Here is a 22,093-nt window from a genome sequence, read left to right on the forward strand (position 1 = left end):
ATGGGACACTGGAGATGCTACATCCAACAGAGACCTAGGGAGATGGTGAAGATTTGCATGTCGGCCGGCAGTCACTCTTCCAGTCCGTCGCTGCCCCACCTCAGTCCTCCCAGCCTCCCTACCCCATCCAATGGATTCCGCCACCGAATTAGTTTCGTCACTACTAGTCTCATCAGGGATAACCACTCGTCCCATAGGGACGGGGTCTGAAGACCCTGCTGCCAGTGGTGGAGCAATTTGCTTAGGTGAAGCTAGCCGTACACAACCAGGGCCACCAGAGAGACTCTCAGTAGACACCATCACCAGATCCATTTCCCCTTCTTCCTCTTCCTGCAGTGACACGGGGACCAAGGGATCACCCGAATCACTGGGGGGGACAGAACCCGAGGGTTCCCTCTGAATCCGACTCTTAAGCAATGAGCGGTGTACAGTTTTTACTGAATTAAGATCTTCCACTGGTGCTATAGTTTAAACCGCACCTCCCTCTCGAGGCCCTCTCACTACCCAGTAGACAACTGGACTCCATAGATCGTGAATCTTATGGCGACCCCTTACCCCATAGTCACGGAGGTACACCAATTGACCCTCAACCAGAGGTTCATTCTTAACATGCTGGTCGTACCTTTCCTTACGCCTTGCAGCTACTATCTGTAAACGTTCCCGTGCTCCTTCAAAGGCCACTTGCAGCCTGGTTTGGTGTTCGAGGACCCATTCATGCACCCTCCCCACCACTGGTTCCTGCACCCTACCCAACAAGAAATCAACTGGCAAACGGGGTTCTTGGCCGAACATTAAAAAATGTGGAGACTCCCCGGTGACTTGATGAGGGGTGGTATTATAGGAAAAGAGAAGTTGTGGAAGACAAGACACCCAGTCCCTCTTTCTGGAAACTGGCAGTGTGCGCAACAGATTGTGCAAGGTTCGATTAAAGCGCTCACACTGGCCGTTACCAGCTGGGTGGTAGGGTGTGGTGCGAGACTTATCCACATCATACAGGCTGCAAAGCTGGCGAAGCAAGAGAGATTCAAAAGTTCGCCCTTGGTCAGAGTGGAGGCGACTGGGCACCCCAAACTTATAGAACCACTCGGTTACCAGGGTCTGGGCCACCGTTTCCACTCTCTGGTCCCTAGTCGGCACAGCAAGGGTGTATTTGCTAAACACGTCTGTCATTACCAACACATTCTCTACTCCTGACCTAGAAGGTTCCAACACTGTAAAGTCTATGGCCAAGATTTCATTAGGCCTAGAGGCCAACAAATGACCCTTGAAGCTTTGAGCCAAAGGATGCAAATCTTTCGCTACCTGACATCTCTCACATTCTTGGCACCACCGCTCCACATCTGATGACAAGCCAGGCCAGTAACATCGCTGTCTAATCAGTTCAGTGGTGCGCTCGATGCCCTGATGTCCGTGTTGTTGATGTAACTGCATGAGGACATCAGACCTCAACACAGCGGGCAATAATAATTGGCAAATCTCTTCTCCCCCACTCGGAGCTCTAACCCTACGATAGAGTACCCCCTCCCTCTCTAACAGGCGATCCCACTGACGGAGAAGTACCACGGCGGAAGTAGACATGCGTCGTCGCTCCTCAGGCCCAGGACGTGCCTTACGTCTCCAAAAAGTCAAAACCTCAGCAATCACAGGGTCTTCTTCCTGTAACAAACTCAAATCAACAGGTGAGTAACCAGGCATTGTGGTGATCACCCCCTGTACTGCCTCAACAACTGGCTGCAGCCCCACAGCTTGCTGCAATGATACCGGTACCACCGTCCCTGGGAATAAGTCACCTACGGCCCCTTGCTCGGGTGGGTTCTGCCTGGAAAGGGCATCAGCATTCTTATTACTCCTTCCGGATCTATACCGGATCTCAAAGTCAAAAGCCGCCAACTGGGAAGCCCAGCGCTGCTCCACCGCCCCGAGTTTTGCCGAGGTCAGATGACTGAGAGGATTATTATCCGTGAAGACCACACACTTATTACCCAACAGATATTCACGAAATTTCTCAGTCATGGCCCACTTGAGCGCAAGAAACTCCAACTTCATGGAGCTGTAATTGTCCATATTGCGCTCAGTGGGCCTAAGACTGCGACTCGCATATGCAATGGGCCGTACCCTACCCTCGTATTCCTGTGAGAGAACAGCTCCCAACCCTCCATGACTAGCGTCCACCTCCAGGATGAAGGGCAGGGAAAAATCAGCGTATGCAAGCACTGGGGCTGAGGTCAGTCTCCCTTTTAATTGCTCAAAACCTGACTGGCACTGCTCATCCCAGGCGCCCTCCAAACTTAAACAGTTTCGTTTCTTAGACTTCGGTTTATCCCGAGAAAACTCAGCCACTAGCCTATGCAGGGGGGCTGCCAACCTAGCAAACCCCTCAACAAAGCGCCGGTAGTAACTGGCAAACCCAAGAAATGAGCGTAATTCGGTGACCGTGGTTGGACGACGCCACTGAGCCACCGCTTCAGTTTTACTAGGGTCGGTTGCCACACCCTGGGCGGATATAACATGGCCCAAATACCTCACCTCGGTCTTTAAAAACGCACACTTCTCCATCTTAACCTTCAGGCACTCATGCTCCAATCGGCTCAAGACCACCTCCAGCCTCTCCAAGTGCTGCTCTACAGAGGAAGAAAACACAACAATGTCATCCAAGTATAAAAGTAATGATTGGCACTGCTGGTCACCAAATAGTCGCTGCATAAGTCGCTGGAATGTGCTGGGGGCGTTGCAGAGCCCAAACGGCATTCGATTCCACTCGAATAACCCGAATGGGGTGCAAAAAGCAGTCTTTGGCTTATCCCCCTCTGACATGGGAACCTGATTGTACCCGCTGGTTAAATCCAAAGTGGAAAACCAGCGGGCACCAGTCAGGGTGTCCAGTGACTCCTCGATCCGAGGCAATGGAAATGCGTCCTTCCTCGTCTTAGAATTTAATTGACGGTAGTCCACACACATGCGTAGACTACCGTCCTTTTTCTTTACAAGCACAATTGGAGAGGCATAGGGGCTACAACTCTCCCGTACCACCTGAGCATCCAACAGCTGATTAATGTGTGCTCTTACCACTTCATACTCCGATGGGGGGATTCGCCGATACCGTTGTCGAACCGGGGTGTCATCTATGAGTGGAATATCATGTGCAATGATATTAGTACACCCCAAATCCCCTTCAAAAGCAGAAAACACCGACTGATACTTCACCAAGAGAGCCCTAACCTTACATTGCTCATCGCTGGACAGGAGGGACAAGTCCAACGCATCAATTTGGCCGGGGACCGTTGGAATACTCACTTGCGGGGCGATGGACCACACCCTACAGGAAGTAGACTTCACTTCAGTGACACCTGGGGGGGTGACACCTGGGGACACACCGGCGAGGGAAAAGCAACACATCAGCACTCCCTACATTAACCACTGGAACATAAACAGTGCCCCTAACCACTCGAACCAAAGCAGGAGAGACCAATAACCCCATAGGGAGCCCAAATTCTGGAGGTTCGAGGAGCGCAGTAACGTTAGAATAATGCTCCGAACAAGTTGCGGCTACGAGCTTAATGGTGCCACCGGGTATGCGGTATGCCCGAGGGCCGCGGGTCTTAACCTGACCCGTTTCCAAAACTGCCGGACAAGCACTGGTTTGGTGGCAATGTTGCAATGCCCGGACAACAGAGCCGGGAGCACTCGCTACTGGTGGAAATTCAAAGAGGGAGGGGCCATGTTGTCCCAAGAGCCCCTGGTAACACCTGCCCAGTACATTCATCCCCAAAACCCCAGGGACCTTAGCACACATGCCACCCGGAGGGTCTTTGACTACTAGCACCCCACATTGCTGTACTAAATTCCCGCAAAGCTCAACATCCAATTCCATATATCCTATATATGGAATGGAAAGTCCATTTGCAGCCTTAAGTTGTAACCATTGACAGGTCCGAAGACGTTCCTGTCCCCATGGCTCAAAATACTTTAAAAAGCAACTCTCCGTAAGAGTAGATACCATTGACCCAGTATCTATCAAACATGGTACTGAAATGCCACCCATAAGAGCATTAATATGAGGGCAAGGTGACATCAACTTTAACATGGGGCCAGGAATATGCAACACGTCTGAGCCGATGTTCCCTCCCACCGAGCTGTGGCTCTGCAACTCAGCGGGGGCTAGTTTTCCGATAACGGGCCTGAATGATGTAACTCCCCCTCACTGGCCCCCGGGTCATCTCTACTAGCAGCGGGAGCCCGAAATGGAACACGTTCCCCATCACACTCCCTCGCGAAATGCCCCGGTTTTTGACACCTTCTACAGATAACCGAACTGTTGCGAAAAGGACGAGGTTGACTACGAGAACGCTGAAAAGGGTCCTGTAACCGAGCTAGATTTTGTGTGAGTTGAGTTAACTGCTGTTGCTGCAGTTTTAACATCTCTCTCAACTCACCCATCTCAGACCGCTGAGGAGAGTCACAACTACCCGGACGAACACCCTGTACACCGTATTGAAAACCATGTGTAGGTGAAAACCACCTAATAGCTTCCCCGCGAACCTCCAACAGAGTGGCACTAGGTTGACGACGAACCAACTGTTTAAGCTCGCAGCGAAGAGCACTATCGGCCACATGCTCCACGAATTGATCACGAAGCAAGGTTTCGGTATTTGACATGACAGTAGGCGATTGCCGCTTGACTTGCTCCAAAAGGCTCATTAAAGCAAGTGAAAACTCCAACAGATTCTCACCATCATGTTGCCTCCTGGAGAAAAAGGCCTCCTGCAAGGCAACATATGATTTGGAGCAGCCATATACTTCTTTCAAAGCAGTGATAATCTTTTCGGGATCTTCCCGCTCTCCCACAGGCCTATACTTTATCTCATCACGTGCCTCCCCCTCTAAATGGTCGAAAAGGAAGAAAGCCTTGTCGGCTGTGGACAAATGACGGGACCGCATGCAGGCATGTGCCTCCTCAGCCCATTCATTAATTCCTATACCAGACCTACCATTAAATTTAGGGCACCTTCGGTCCCTCGGTATAAAAACGTACCTCTCCATAGGAATGGCACCCGCATCAATAGCCTGAGGAGGAGCGATTGACGGACTAGGTACGTTGGAACCATGGCCCAGATCTGAAGGCCCTGCAAGAGCTTGATCTTGCCGCAACTTTGTATTATCAGCTCGTAATTGGGCCACAAGCTCCCTCAATTCTTGCAACTCGTCCTCCATTTCTACAAAAACCAGCCAAGAAAAACCAAAGAGTTACCTGTGATCCCTGTCCCCGCTGCTGTTCTGTTCCCAACGACTAAGAAAAAAAAAAAACAACAACAACACCTATATCCACGCCTCAGATCTACACAAGAAAAAAAAAGGAAAACCCTGCCGACTGCGCCAAATGTGGCAGGCAGTACAAGAGAGGGAGGATAGAGAGAGAGTAAGAGAGACAAAGAAAAATCGACTACGCCACCCTGGTCGCTAAGCCAGGGAAGTGTCCTATTAAAGACACACAGGTTCGGTGTTTCCCTTACATAAATACTCCGAGACGTGGATATGGAAAAATACAAAAATATATTCTTTATTTAGACAAAGATAAAATACTGGCGTGCCAGTCAGTTAGGTTCAATTATAACATCACACAATAAACAGCTCACAGGACTCGTGGTCACCCGAAGCAGGACGAGCTAGTGCCAGACGTCGCTAGTGTCAGTGATGGTAAAAGAGCACCCACACGTGCACTACACGTCACTCAAATCACGTCAACCAAGACCAATCACCTTGGATTGCAGACCACACACTGTGTCTCATCAGGACCCGCCACCTTAATTGGACAACTAGCCCTCCTGCTCCGGGCTCACAGTGCCTGAAACACAAGAAATAAAGAATTATAAAAAAATAAATCAAAGCAAATAAATCAAACAATTATCCTCACCTATGGGTACCCATATACAGGACACAACATGCGAGACATACAATAATATACGTAACTAAAAAGAAAACACTCCGCAATCCACTCAAACCTGCACTCATCAGTGTCAGTGATGGTGAATGGATAGCTACGGGCCAACAGGAACAATCTCCCCAGGCCGGTTACCACTCACAATCCCTCTTTCCCTTGGGACCAGTCGGGGATAATCTCACAGTGAGCAAAGAAAATAAACAGTAATTATAATACAAATAAAACACAAAACAACACCCAAAACTAAGAAAACAAAACACCAATTACCAAGCAAACTGATAAATCAACAAACAAACCCCACAAAGCACAAAAGGTAAATTACACAAAAAAAAAAAAACAGAATTACACACGCAAGCAAAATAACAAAAACATTAATAGGAACAGAACAGCAGCGACGACAAGTCCTAGAGCGGGCAAGTGTAGTCTTCAAGTGCCCTTAAAACGGCAAATCGATCCACCTGCAAAAGCCGGACTATGAGCTAAAATATGCATAGCATTAATTTACTGTTGTACAATTGATCGCACATACCAAACATGCGGAGATCGCGCCACTCGCCCAGTCGACAAGAGATGAAAAAGCCCAATGATACGCTGGAATACACAGACCCCATAATATTAACTATTCGCTCATTAATTAAATACAGCCAAAAGGGCCAAAGATAGACCTACCAGGAAGTCAAGCAGCAATACACCCCCGATGCTGAATGCAACTCATACCGAAACGGTGGTATCCGGAAAACAGCGCGTGTTGCCAGGCATGCAACCCTCAGCACAACGTGTGCTTTTCTGCGAACAGCCCAGAACCTGACAAAAGTAACACTCAATCTAATGTTCATTAGGCTCAAGCATAAAAACCAGCCGCCACACTCACCTCAGCCAGAGCACCAGACAGTCGCAACAATAATGACGTGCTAGAACGCGGTCGCACATTCACGCAATCTCCGGTGACAACACCGCCACCTTAATATACCCCTTGGAAGGAATTACCATAATTATTATCAATGAATTGAATGCCGATCACCTGCGTGCATCTAGGGCGGAGTCTCACTCTACAGAGAGGACGTCAACAAACAGCGGCACTTCACTACACTACACTTGTTTTTGTAGTATGGTGTTATCTAACATCTTTGACTTTCACAATGCAGGGAGTCTATTTTTCACAATGGTCCCTGTTCGCAGGAAACCAGTTGCTTTCATCTGACATTGAAAACTGATATTAGTAGCAGAAATCATCATAGATGATGTAAACTTCTACCTTGGTGAAAAGAGAGAGTACAGCAAACGTTTTTTTGTTTTTGTTTTTACCATTTCCTCCAACATTAAAAGAAAAAAAATCCACTATTATGTTTCCAGGACTTAAAAAAAAAAAAAAACAAAAAAAAAAAACACTTGAAACATTCCTCGGAGATTTTGGTCCATATTGACGTGATAGAATCGCACACTTGCTCTAGATTTATCGGCTACACATTCATGATGTAAATCTCCCTCACCAGCACATCCCAAAGCTGCTCCATTGGTTTCTGGTGACTGTAGATACCATTTGAGTTTAGTGAACTCATTGTCATGTTCAAGAAAGTTTGAGATGATTTGAGCTTTGTGACATTATCCTGCTGGAAGTAGCCATCAGAAGATGATACACTGTTGTCATAAAAGGATGAACATGGTCAGCAACAATACTCAGGTTATAAACTCCAAAAGATACTCAATTAGTACTAAGGGGCCCAAAGTGTGCCAAGATTATATCCCTCACACCATTACACCAGCAGCAGCCTGAAGCAATGATAGAAGGCAGGATAGATCCATGCTTTCATGTGTTTTACACCAAATTCTGACCCTACAAACTAAATTTAGGCTTTTGTTAAAATCTAAACATTGATTAGCAAACGTACAAAGATCACTCAAATATAGTAAATGGAAGTGCAAGCATACTTTAAGGATTTTAATTAAAGTCGGTATGGAATGGAAGATACTGAAGTAGTAAATACCATATTTACAACTGTCAAAATGATTGATTGACAGGTGGGCGTGGCTTTCCTTTGATCTTCCCCCGCCCCTTCCGGTCCCTCCCCTTCCTGTCCAGCCCCTTGCCCCGCCCCTTCCGGTTCCTCCCCTTCCTGTTACCTTTGACCTAGTTCCGCCCCTTCCTGTTACCTTTGACCTAGTTCCGCCCCTTCCGGTTACAGCTTCTGTCAAAATGATGGATGATGACCTTTGATCTAGTTCCGCCCCTTGCGGTTACAGCTTCTGTCAAAATGATGGATGTGTGACAGTTAGTTTGATCGTTTGAAGTTCATTTGATTAAGAAAAGGGAGGTATTGGCCTTTGATGTTAACATAAGCTTTGATGTTACAGTTACAAAGTGATGTGACAGTTAGTTTGAGATGTATTGGCTTTGATGGTGACAGTTAGTTTGATTGTTGGTTGAAAGTTGGTGTTTTGGTCACCGTCCCTGCATTCCTGAGCAGCAGCATGTATAAATGGGTCAGCCGTGAAAGTGATAAGAAAAAATGGTGAAAGTTTATCTGTTCTGTAACAGAATATAAAATAAAACCTCACACAAAAAGTTTGAATAAAATGTAGAACTATTCACTGAACCAAGCATTTCATAAAATGGTGAACGTTTATCTGTTCTGTAAAAGAATGTAAAATAAAACCTCACACAAAAAAGTTTGAATAAAATGTAGAACTATTCACTGAACCAAGCATTTCAGTTTAAATAAAATGGTGAAAGTTTATCTGTTCTTTAAAAAAATATAAAATAAAACCTCACACAAAAAGTTTAAAGGGGTGATGAACTGAGAAATCAAATTTTCCTTGAGGTTTTGACATCTAAGAGGTCACCATATTATAAGAATATCCTGTAAGTTTCAGAACTGAAAACGTCCTTGTTAGTCCAATAAATGCTTTTATTGACACCAGGCTCAGCAAACGACTCTTTTTTCAAACTGGGGAACTATGACGTCAAAACACCACCCCCGCAGAAGAAGATCAACGCCTACTTCAACACGGCCGGTTTAGCCCCGCCCACCGATTCGCGCATTACAGGCATAGCTAAATAACATAGACCTACCTCGTGATGACAAACCGGATCGAGCTACCGAGCAGTAAACATGCCGTTTACTAAATATTGTGCAGTGCCTGGTTGTGGAAGAAGACAGTCGCTGCATAAGCTTCCTCTGGATTCCAATAGGAATGCATGGTTAAAATTTATTTTTAATGAGGTTCCAGCTGATGTGGGTTAAACATTGTCCGTTTGTTCGCTTCATTTCTCCGAGGACTGTTTTGTAAACAAGACACAGGTCGAGACAGGATTTGCACACCGATTAAGATTGAAAAACGGTGCTGTGCCTTCTATATTGGATCCAACAGGAATGGTGCAACACACTTATGTGAGTAAAATTTCTATAAAACATTAAAGATAGCCTACATTAGAAGTAGCATAAACAATTAACAATAACTTACCACGCTGTCACAGGCTGAAGTATCCGTTGTATTTGAGGTGTTGTTGGTTCATTGTCCTGCGATTCGGGATCGGACTCTGGGTCGAACATGTATGTGCGAATCATTCCGGTTGCCATTTTACAACATTGGAAGTTTTCAAAACAATTTCCCCCACGTGCACTGACGAGTGAGTTGAAACTCATTATTATGCAAAACGTCCTGGTTGCGTATGCAACCCACCGTTCCCTGAAGGAGGGAACGGAGGACGTAGTCGACGGTCGACTGAATTGGGATCTCGCTAGAGAGCCTGTCTTCTTCGAGTACTATTGAACGAGCCAATGTAATTGGCGTGCGTGATTCGCATCACACACTCCGCCCCCGCGGCGCGGGTATAAATACGGAAGTGGATGCACGCACTAGTTGCTTTTCGCCGAGGAGCCGAGAGTAACCCGGGGTCAGCGGTGGTCCAGCGGTAGTGGCAAGGGGACTACGTCCTCCGTTCCCTCCTTCAGGGAACGGTGGGTTGCATACGCAACCAGGACGTTCCCTTTCAGTCGAGAACGTCAGACGTAGTCGACGGTCGACTGAATTGGGATCACCAATTGAACACGCCACTAACGCTGCCACCTTCCAGTGCCTAAACCAAAGCCTCCTGATGCCCCCGCAAACTTAAGGCGGGGAAGGACAGGGCTTAGGCCAGGGAAGTCACTGCTGTTCCTACAGGACCACTGGGAAAGCGTTCACCGTACGTTGGAAGGAAGGGACGCTGCGGAAGCCACATCCAACCCAGAGGGAGGTAATGTGGAGAATACACATATGAACTGGGCGGAAACCGGGCAGTCTAACATATGGAATGTCACTGGGGTGGCTCCAGCCTAAGATGGGGGGAGACACACCGGACAGTGACGGCAGAGAGACTCTGCCGAGGGAAGACACGGGCTCACCGCAGGGAGCCGTATCGTGGAAGAATACACATATAGGGTCACCGAAGGGACCGCAACATATGGACACAGCCTAACACAGGTTCCACACTGCTTACGAGTGGTAGGCCTAACACCAGACGTTCCGCACGTCCGACGTCGGAGGGGTGCGGAGGAACTCAACAGGGTTCAATTTTAAGGGAACTCAACTGGAGTAGAAAGGCGCACGTATCCAGTCCATAGGAGGGGAATGGCGCAGCAAGCCGACCCTTGAACCGGGCTCACGGTGAAACTGGCTTCATGAGAAGGGAGCCCACGTGAGGCAGCGGTTCAACTAGGTGTCGTCCAGCCCCCAACTCTAGAATCTGTTTTAGCAAAGCATATCGTCAACTTCCAGGCGGAGCACTTTACACTCATCATAGAGGAGCTCAACACCTAAGTGGACATGTTGCATCTCGGATCTTTGCCGAAATGAAGGCAAGCACTAAGTGCAACTTTGCATGGAAACAGCCTTCCCTCTCTGCTGAATTCCAACAGATATTTGAAGAGCTGGTCTGAGGTCTATGACTTGCATGCTGTACACGTCCAAGCGAACGGACAGAGAAGCCACGGCTGGATCTGCCTCCTCCAGGGCAGCGCTTGCAGGCTCACCACCTGCTCCTATTACGGGAGAGGTAGGAACCTTGGGCACAATCCGAGCCGGGGTCTCAGCTTGTGAGAGTTAGCCGGCCCAGACTCCAGGCACAATACGTTGACCGAAAGCGAGCAAGTCCCTACCCTCTAGTAGAGACCACGCGAGCAGGAGAACTGATATAACAGAATTTTTAACTCACTGCCTGCAGTGGCTCAGGGGCGGTCTCTGCAGTGCAGTCGCACCAGGGACAAGGCCCAAGAGGATAAAGAGGGACACAAGGATTTACAAGACCTTGCTCCTCAGGAACCTGACGATCAGAACGTGCTTCTGCATACTTCTGCAACACGATGAGCGTCGTTTAAACACCGAGGCAACATCATTTTGAGGGTGAAGGAAAACAGCCTACTGCAACCCATTTTGCAGGAAAGAGAGCGCTGAAGTGATCGAAAGCTTTCAGGATCTCCTCTGGAGAGAAGACGCACTCAACGACTAGGTTCCACTTCTAAAGGCGTAAGCACGCTACCCAATTCTAGGGGGTGCTCGCAGAAGTGATGGTAACTATCACATGTTCATGTGATAGCCACCTGAACCTCCGCGTTCAGATGTAAGACCGCCCGGAATCTCCGGGGGAAGAACGCGTGTGCCATCGTGCCCCGTCCCCGAAAGAGTTTTCAGGGGAAGTCAGGAAGGCTGTTGAAGGGAACCAGGTCTAGTTGGGCCAATAAGGGGCAACTATGAAGACCTGTTCCTCTCCGGACTTGGCACAAAGGTGCAAGCGACGGGCGCAAAAGACAGGAGCATTGCTCAACAAAACATGTGAAGATCACTGGGCTTCAGGAGCATTTTCTGCTCAGCACTTGGGTGTGACAAGTTCACTGAGCTTCAGGAGCATTCCTGCTCAACACCTGAGTGTGATAAACTCACCGAGCTTCAGGAGCATTTCTGCTCAACACTTGAGTGCGAAGAACTTCACTGAGCGACAGGAGCATTTCTGCTCAGCACTTGAGTGTGACAAGTTCACTGAGCTTCAGGACCATTACTGCTCAACACCTGAGTGTGATAAACTCACTGAGCTGCAGGAGCATTTCTGCTCAACACTTGAGTGCGAAGAACTTCACTGAGCACCAGGAGCATTTCTGCTCAGCACTGCGTGTGACGAATTCACTGAGCTACCTGTGATGAACTCACAGAGCTACAGGAGCATTGCTGCTCAACACCTGAGTGCGATGAACTTCACTGAGTTTCAGGAGCAATTCTGCTCAACATGAAGAGTGATGATTTCACTGACTTGAGCAGGCGCAAGGCGACCATGAGTCGCAGTCACTTTTAGAAGGCTCACTGGGGTTAAACGCACTTCTGCGGGCCCCTGGGGCAGCTGAGACCCAGTGTTTGTCCAAGGGTAGTCCGCTCGGTTTACCCAAACACTGGCGGAAAAATAAAACCGGGGGGGCAACTGAGCGGCCCCGGAATGGTCATGACCCAGCCGGACCCAGGGGATGGAGTCTCCACTTGCCCTGGCTATAACTGTCATGAGGCTCGATGGCGGCACGATTGAGTAAGCGGGAGGAGTGGAACAAGGCGCCCTCAGAAGCGTCTGACTCCAAGGAGGAGGTGACGGGTGAGTTTGTGACATGCAGGGGAAGCTTGCGCAACGGTCGCAATGTCTAACAACTCGAGGCACGAATGCCCGTGTAGTCGGGGGTCGCCCAGGCCCCCGTTAAAACACGCCCTTTGTACATGGCCCCTCTGTTGAAGAGGGTTTGGCAGCAGACCGGGATGAACTATAGTCACACAGGGTGAGCTGCTCTGCCACGGTCACCTCGGGACTCGATCGTGAAGCTAGCGCTGAAGCGGTCACATATGGAGGAAGCCAAAGGCTGCGACTACCATATACCCCAGGAGCCTCTGAAAGTTCTTTCAGTGGGACCCTTTCTCACTTCAACACCAGCTGAACACATTCTCATTGGAGAGACATGTTGGACCGAGTACCTCTCCAAAACTAAAAAAGAGATACTCAGCCCGTGGGCGAGATTACTCTCTTCCAGTTGACCTGAAGACCCAACGGGCTCTGGAGCACTCGAGGGGAAGGACACTGTACTGATACTCCACCCTTAGACGCAACACACCGGATGGCCTGCGGTGCGGGAGGTAGAGATCTGAAGCACATGTCTTTCAGGTCAAAGCTGCAGACCAATCTTGGGCCAAGATGGTCACGACCCACCACCTAGTAGCACGAAGAACGAGTTAACGCCAGCAGGATAAGATAAGCACGCACAAGTCAGGAGCACTGCTCAACACTCGGTGTGATGAATATCACTGAATTTTCAGGAGCACGTCTGCTCAACACCTAATGTGATGACTATCACTGACTTGAGCGGGGTAGCCGAGCCTGAGGTGGGGCAGCAAAGTAGAGAGAGTGGTGTTAGTGTGCTGTGCAACACTTACCTGTCTCCACAAGCGGCAGGGGGCGCGTGAGAAGGCGGATGACCGGGTCCTCGAACGCACCAAGCTGCCTGCTGGCGACCAAGGGGGAGCTGAGGGGTGTAAGGTTATACAGGGTCACACCCGCCAGACTGGCCCTCTTGGGACCCAGGAACAGATGAAATTGCTCTCTCTCTGAAGTGTGGGTACCGCTTGCTCCGCTTTTTTTTTTTTCTTTTTTTTTTAGGGAGCCAGCGGCGGAACAGACACACACACAAACAAAGGCTCCACCCGGCCCTCACCCGGGGGGAGGGAGTGATCGTGCCACTCCAAGAGCATCTCATCCATTCCTGGGCGGCCCGCTCCGGAATGCTTTCGCTGTCGCTTGCCACCTGGCTTGGCAGCGCCTGGAGCGGGCTGGGCGTCTCTACTGCGGCCGGCTCCATGCTGAGGCCTGGGTGGAGGCTGCTGCGGGGGGCCAGCAGGAGCGGCGGCCGGGGAACGCCCACGGCGACGAGCAGGCGGAGGAGCTGCCACCGGCGGCGGGTGGAGGCAGCAGCTGGCCACCGGGGCAGGATGTGCCGGATGACCTCCGTCTGCGCATGAGCGGCAGAGAACTGTTTGATGCAGTTCTCCACCGCGTCGCCAACCAGCCCAACCTGGGAAATTGGGGAGACCAGGAACCGAACCTTGTCCGCATCCGCCATACCAACCAGGCTGAGCCAACGAAGGCGCTACTGGACCACCAAGGTGGACATCGCCAGACCGATCACGCACGCTACGACACCCGTACCCCGGAGGGTGAGGTCGGATGCAGTGCGGTGCTCACCTATGAGCGCACGGTCTGGATTACCCTCGTGCATGCCATGGGTGCCCTAGCCTGCAGCAACGCCATGGCACGCAAGAGGAAGGGGCTTGCCCACAGGCTTTGTAAGCTCTGCCCGTCGGAACAGACGAAACTCACAGGCCTTAGGGGGGAGACGAGGATCCCCCCAAAAGGCAGCGGCCGCCGGACACAGGTGCACCTGTGTCGACAGACCGCTCCAATGGAGGGACACCTCGCAACCCTTCACCGTTCCTCCATCAAGGGTAATGCTATCAAGGGGAAAAGCTATTCAGGCAGTTTCTGGCAGAGAAAGATGCTGTTCACCACCTGATAAGCTCTCCATGCATTTCGGGAAAGAAAGGCACTGGGGCGGCGAGCTGAGAACCAGCGCGGCCCGCCCCAAGATACCAAACTCCAGATTCCAACCGAGACTGAACGGGACACGGTGGAGGTTCCACTCGAGCCCGGCAGCCTCGGCGGCCCGTTTCAGCATAGCTGATAATTCTGGATCCGGCTCGGGCAACATTGAACTCCCAGAGGGAGACAATGCAGCCGAGTCATCATCTCTAGAAGTCAGCTCACCCTCCGATGCTGCAATCGGCGTCCTGTCCTCCAGGGGAGCCCCGAGTGAAACCGCTGGCCCACCCATTACAGATGGACCAGCAGACAACACAGGAGGCTCCAGTGGTTGCAGTGGAAGGGAGGAGTGAGGAGCCCACAGGGAATGGTTACCGGGCGGGACATCCAACACTATCCTCCGGTCACCCATCCCACACAGCACCCGAGGGTGGGGCATGGTAATGGGGACTCGCTCTCCGCGAACGAAGGCGAGTCTCGCCCTCAACACTGCGACAGTCATGTTCCCACAGTGAAAACATGAGCTGTCCACAAAAGCTGTCTCAGCGTGCTGTAAGCCAAACACGTGACACAACAGTTGTGACCATCAGAGAGAGACAGGGAACGACCGCACCCAGAAACGCACGGGTGGAATGACATCTTGAAAAAGACGCAAACGCACCCGTGTTGCTCTTTCAGAAAATAGGACCGTCACCAGTGCCGGAGCACACAGGGGAATGACCGCGGCAACACTGAACAGAGAACTGAAACAGTGAAGCACTCACTTTTCCGCCCTCTAACCAGCCATCAACACACACAAACATTTAGAAATTTGTTGCTGTTAAAACAGCAGTTGAGAGCTCAAAGCTCGCGATCACCGCTGCACTCGCGCTGTAGAACACCAGCACTGGGAGAGTCTTCCTGAAGAACACCGACACACTCGCTCGTTGTAGACAACAGCACTCTCAGAGACATCAAACTATCGGCTCCGAAGCGAAAGGCAACTAGTGCGTGCATCCACTTCCGTATTTATACCCGCGCCGCGGGGGCGGAGTGTGTGATGCGAATCACGCACGCCAATTACATTGGCTCGTTCAATAGTACTCGAAGAAGACAGGCTCTCTAGCGAGATCCCAATTCAGTCGACCGTCGACTACGTCTGACGTTCTCGACTGAAAGGGAACTGTTATCCACTCACAGCAGTGGGCGTTTACTTCCAAGTCTTTAATGCGAGACGCCCATAAAAACCGAGCGTTTTTGAGCTAGGCTCAAAACTAGGGTAGAAAATAGCCTATTACTTATTCATTTTGATGTTTTTGAATGTAAAAACCAAGCGAACGTCATAAGTTGACCTCAGACAACAATACAATTTTTTTAAAAAAGCCAGTTCATGACCCCTTTAAATAAAATGAAGTCTCAAAAATATTGCAAACAATCCAATGTATGAATGATATCACACTGCCTCAAAAAACATAGCGAGCACGCGTCTATGTATGTGTGTGTGTGTGTGTGTGTGTGTCAAAGCAGGAATTCACCTCCCTCCGCATTGCTGAGGACCTTGGAAGTTTATCTCACACAGAAGTTGAAAAAGCATTATGTTCATTTAAATGAAATGATTATAAAATTTACATTTAGTCATTCACAAATACAGTATTTGACACTGACTCAAGTTGAAAAACCATGCTGTTCAATTAAAAGTATATAAATTAAACAAAAATAAAATCATCTTACTGTTTCACCATGGTTGAAAAAAACCCACGAGTGTTTCCCCTGAAGTCTTTTCTCTCTGTCACACCAGCGTGTGGCTGGCCTGGTATCTGTTTTTGTGACACGTTCCTGAGCCCATTGAAAAGCATTTGTGTTCCTTTAAAAGTGTATAAATTAAAATATATCATATATAAAATAAATAGTTTACTAATTTAACTAAAGTTGAAAAGCATGTTGTTCATTTAAAATCTTACTAAATTACTGAAGTTGAAAAGCATTCTGTTCATTTAAAATAAATATTTTACAAATTTACTGTACCAATTATGTAAGATTTAGATAAAATCATCTTACATTTTCACCAGGGTTGAAAAAAAAAAATCACACAGGTAGTGCATGCCAGCATGGACAGTGAGCGTGACAAATAAGTGATATCATCGCTGTTTTCGTACCACTGGTAATAAATTACTTTTAATTCATAAGACTTATTTTCAGGAGTGACAGTTATCAGTGAAATATGGCGCTCGTGTAATCAAAAGGTCTGCCTACCCCTGGGAATGTGAATTGGCCTCGAACCTAAACAGTTCATAGAGTACTGAAAAATATAGTGGACACACAGCTCCGCCGTTTTCCCATAGTTTTCCACAGGCTCTTACTGTAAAAGGCTATAAAATAGCCAAGACACATGGACGTGTGCCATACCCCATGTCTGGACCAAAAACTTTTGCACCCTCTCTTCTATGACCACCTCATCAAAAATGCAAAACAGTAAGTATTTTCTCTATAATGAATTTATGCTACGGTGCTGTTTATCTGTATTATGCAATGATGTTTAATTTGAAAAATTGTTTATACATGAGGAAAAGACGGTATAATTCATTAGTGTTTTAAATAGCCCAGGCTACGTATTTGTTTTATCCACATTATGCTATTAGTATTTTTATCTGCTGTAACTGGTGATACAGATATTAAAATGTATCTACTATATTCATTTATCAAAGTATGGGTTTAAAAATATGGAGCATTGTATTATGATATGGATGTGATACAGATATTAACATGTATCTACTATAGTAGTTTATCAAGTATGATTTTTTTTTAAATATGGAGCATTGTATTATGATATTGATGTGATACAGATATTAACATGTATCTACTATATTAATTTATCATAAAGTATGATTTTAAAAATGTACAACATTGTTTATGTTCATTATGCTATGTTTTTTTTAAACCATATCACAAAAGTATCAGTTTAACATGACTGTTTTACAGCAACGTTTATTTTGCATTATGCTATGTTGTATTTTTTATCTGATGTAACTAAAATCTGCAGTATCGTTTATTTAAGCTGTGGGGTTTCCATAAAGGACCTTAAAATAAATGTTTTGGATTTATTCAGTTTTAAATCTTATTTAGAGATTATTTTAGTCAGACATGCTTATATGTGCATAGGCCTATTTTATTCCTCTTCAGTTACTGAGAGCCAGTTAGCCAAATACTGCCCAAACGGGGATACTGGGAAAGAAGAGAAACAGGATAATACAAGGTTAGATTCAATCTTTATATTCTTTCCCATTTTGCCTTCATTTTCCTTTTTCCTGTTATTGTTTTAATTTTTATATTCTCAGATCATGAAAGGTTTCTGAAAGCAAACACCCCTGGCTCTAGCTCTAATAGTCGCGGACTGCTGTGCTACGGCAACATCTCATTGATCAAAAGTCGAAGGAATTGATCAGAAGTTCCTGTTTGGAGAGCAACTCCCCGTCGAGTTCTGGCGATGCGGGACACAAGTATCATCCGGCGTGTGAGTGCGCCACGGGCAATGGCTGTCGTTTAAGAGATACGGTAGACTCTATGTTTAAAGATCATTTTAGAGGCCCGATGGTTAGCTTGATGCACAGGATCATCGAGGCTGCGTTTGATGAGAATAACGATTGTGCGAGGGATACCAAACGTGTGAAAAATCTCAAAAAAGAAATGGATGTCATAAGAGGCTTGGTTGGATCCTGGACAGATGTTACGCCCATGTTTTTAAACGGCAAAGAACCGATCGGCGTAATCCTCAGAAAAGTTCTGGATGTGATGCTTGAATCTCGTGAGGAATTCGAAGTCGACGAACTACTCGTATATGTACGTTTGTAACAGATCTCTGTGTGTCACTGTTGTCAAAAAATGCTAAAACAGATGTTGACGAAATAGTTGAAGGCCTCGTCAACTATACCCTAGACAAAGACATGGTAGCGTGCAGAGACTTTCTATTCTGGTTGTATCATAAATAAATGGAGTTATTGTCTACTTTATGTATATGTAATGCCGGTCTATCATAATTTTGTAAAGAAAAATACTGTTGAAATAAAAGATTGTACCACTTAACTCATTCTTTGCGACTGTGTCGGAGCTTTGGAGTTTCACAGTTTTATAATAAAATGGTATTATAAGTCTTGATTCTTGCACATTAATAATTTTAATAGTTATCAAGCACCAGCTGATTAAAGTGTTTCTTCAAATAAAGCGACAAAAGTAATTTTCTGATCAATCATCGTACACGGATGCACTGTGTTTTGTTGTATGCCCAGATTTTGAGGTTCGCTGGTAGAAAGATTTCTTTGTATTTTTAAAAACATAGATAGATCTACATAGATGTTTTACACGAAAAAAAAATATTTCAGAGATCCTTGTGCGGTAGGCCTATTCTATATTTGCATAAAGGGTTAAAATATAAAATATACATTTAAGCGCTATTTAACAATGGTATAATAAAATAATGTGGTTTAAACCATAATTTTATAAAATCAAGTCAATTTATGTGCACACTGTCGTATATGAACAAAGAGAAGACCTAGAGTTCACTACAGCTAACTGTAGGAAACAGATATCCATGGGGTGAAAGTGTAAAGAAGACACCATACAAAACATTACAATCACACCCGGCAATACGATAAGTGTTGCGATAGTGTTTTTAAAAATGAAACCGTGGTAAACAATTTAAGAACACTAGCACTGTTAAACATGCGGTTCAATAACAATGTACAATATAAACAAGAATCCAAGTTTCACATATAACTGTTGATAGTTAGGTATAATCGTTAGATAATTTATCAAACAATTGAAACTTGCGCTATGTTAAAACATTTTGATGATGAGGCCAAAACTGCTTATCACCTGTTTTCATAACTTACTGCTTAGCGTCTGTTTTCTGGATCAGACCTAAAACTCTTGTGTCAAAGTATCGGTGTAGACGGATTAAAAAATGAATCATCCCACCTTACACGTAAAAATATAGCCGGTAATTCATTAGCTTAACCGTTGTTTAGCCACATACATAAAATAACTGTGTATCTATGACTGTGCTGTGAAATGGGCAATAGCTAGACGAGTTTGAAGTATAATAGTTTTATAGGTAACAGAAAAACAGCAATACTCATCTTTCATGTCGATGTTTCGTAGACATAGCTGAAAGATGTTCTAAAAGAAATATCTCATGTATTAATATGTACAAAAACAAAGAGAAGCAAGATGTAAACGGCCTAATTGACTATATAAAATGTCAAAGTGGCTTTTCGTATTTGCTTTAAATGGCTCATGTTGTATTTACTCTTTAGCAAGTTGATCACTAGAATTTACTTTTGCGCAATTTTATCTGCATAGTCAGATGTGATTCTGTTGTAATAGTTTAAGTGTGAAACAGCATGCACTTACTTTTTGCGTTAATACTTTGTGTATTTATTATAAACTGTGCTTTTCACCCCCTGTTTTCTTAGTGATTTGGTCTTTTGAATTCATGTATAAAGATTATGTTTTAAAGTTAGTCTTTACAAGAGTGTGGAACTTTGCATCACTACGGTGTGACAAAATATGTTGGCGTGTAAAAATACATCCAAACATTTAAGCACAACTATTTACACACATACTAAGCAGGATAATATCTAATTGTAGATTGTGAACACACCATTATCTGATTATTTGGGGTCAGAGAACGATTTTTGAACAAAATTTTGTGCTGGATGTAAAATAAAAAAGGTATTAGTTAATAACAAAAACTTTAAATCAACATGAAAACCATAATATAAATAAATAAAAATATAGTTTGAAAATTACTTCCATAATATTTTCCTTTAGTAAAGCTATGCCCGTATCACCCACCACAAAGTTTTGCATTTGTGGTTGAGACCTCGCAGAGATTACACCAATATTAGGGTTCTCAAACATTGCCTGTTTTTTAAGGAATACAAACTTTGCCATTGTTTATTATGTGCAATATATCATTATATGGCATGTTTGGTTTCTTCTTACTTGTACAATATACTTGGTTCTAAATACAAAAATTAAAACTCCATCACCAATCAATTATTAAAAACATTTTATTTTTTAAAAAACTTTTTAATTACATAATGCCAAGCAATAGGCTACAACACTTGTTATTGCAGTTTCTTCATGAGAGATTCTTCATGCTTGACCAAAGCGTTGAAAAGGTCGTTGGCAATGCTTTCACAATTCACACAGTCCAGCGGTTCCCACATCTTCATCTGGTGTGTTGGATTCGCTCGCACATTTGTAACTGATTCATTGAGGAATCAAGATTGTCAATTATTGGATCAATGTTCTTCACTTTTTCAACCAACTGACTGTGGTTTGCTTTCAGAAACCTTTGATGATCTGAGAATATATAAATTAAAACAATAACAGGAAAAAGGAAAATGAAGGCAAATTGGGAAAGAATATAAAGATTGAATCTAACCTTGTATTATCCCGTTTCTCTTCTTTCCCAGTATCCCCGTTTGGGCAGTATTTGGCTTTGATCAAATCTGCAGTAAATAAATAAGTTTGATAAGTCTGCAGTAAAACAAATGGCTGATGAAGGCTATAGTAATAGTTACAATTCTCAGTCTGAATAATCCAGGAGCATTACACCACATAAAATAAATTCTACAAAACTCGATGCAATAGTACCAAAAACACAAAACAATTCTGTATTGCAAATTTGTACATGACACTGTTAGACCAGAATGTAACCTTCCTTAAAATTGGTCCCAAATAGTTAACTACGACTGATTAATTAAGAATAATTTTATACATTACATAGGTGAAAACTGTTTTAATAGTTTCTCGTGTATTAATAGTTTCTCGTGTATTACACTTACAATATGCCGGCGCATTTGGTTTGGCAGAAGTCATATTGATCTCAAAGGAGCCAAGAGTTAAACCAGTTATGATCGGCGAAAACACATGGCCATCATCAGATGCAGAGATTTTGCCTGTTTACATAAAATATCTGTCAGTTCATCTGTCATTATACATAGAGTGCAACAGTGCCCCCCCCCCCCCTTTTCATTCTTATTTCCCATAGCGATTTAAATATATATATATTTATATATAAATATGCAAAATATGCATATATAGCTTATACAAACATTTCAGTATTTTGAGAGGGTAGGGAGATTATGTCATTCGCAGTGCTTCATGTGAGTGGGCAGAGCTATTTTGGAGTGTGTTGCTTTTTGTCAAACTATGTTTGACATAATTTTCACTACAGCATCATGGCTCATGGGTAATGTAGTTTTCACCAGGAGTTCAACTGTGAAACACGATTATTTACAAAAAAATAAGCTGAAGGCTTTATCAGAATCAAATACCATGTATTAACAACCTCTTAGCTCACAGTAGGTTTGTCTTTAAAATTAATTTACGTATGGAGAAAGTAAATGTTTTTACTTCCAGAAACCGCCTGTTGCACTCTGTAATGTTTTCTCATTAAAAATAAAATATAAACCATACTAACATGTTACTTGTTGCCTGATTGTCCTTCAGTGTTTGCTGTCTCTAGAGAGAGAAGGAAAGACCATGTTATTTTAAATGGCAATGAAAAGTGC

The 22,093-nt window shown here is 45.4% G+C and overlaps 1 protein-coding gene and 2 long non-coding RNA genes across 5 annotated transcripts in view; all 3 read right to left on the reverse strand.

Annotated features, from left to right (window-relative positions):
• Nucleotides 1-22,093, reverse strand: part of LOC143735533 (uncharacterized) — a 198,144-nt gene that overhangs the window by 19,264 nt on the left and 156,787 nt on the right. The gene's annotated exons all lie outside the window — the stretch shown is intronic.
• LOC143736183 (uncharacterized) lies at nucleotides 5,532-6,220 on the reverse strand. Of its 2 annotated transcripts, none has more exons than XR_013203381.1 (2): nucleotides 6,000-6,220; nucleotides 5,532-5,842 (listed from the first exon to the last, which is right to left on the reverse strand). It is a non-coding gene; the product is annotated as an uncharacterized LOC143736183 (long non-coding RNA). The 2 variants fall into 2 exon arrangements; XR_013203382.1 differs by having other exon boundaries at nucleotides 5,912-6,220.
• Nucleotides 6,334-7,019, reverse strand: LOC143736180 (uncharacterized). 2 transcript variants are annotated; one of them, XR_013203376.1, is made up of 3 exons: nucleotides 6,608-7,019; nucleotides 6,468-6,529; nucleotides 6,334-6,396 (listed from the first exon to the last, which is right to left on the reverse strand). It is a non-coding gene; the product is annotated as an uncharacterized LOC143736180 (long non-coding RNA). The 2 variants fall into 2 exon arrangements; XR_013203377.1 differs by having other exon boundaries at nucleotides 6,369-6,529; nucleotides 6,608-6,742; nucleotides 6,810-7,019.

The sequence above is a fragment of the Siphateles boraxobius genome, unplaced genomic scaffold (genome assembly GCF_051911475.1).
Source record: "Siphateles boraxobius isolate OS27281-9 unplaced genomic scaffold, OSU_SipBor_1 13, whole genome shotgun sequence".
Lineage (NCBI taxonomy): Eukaryota > Metazoa > Chordata > Actinopteri > Cypriniformes > Leuciscidae > Siphateles > Siphateles boraxobius.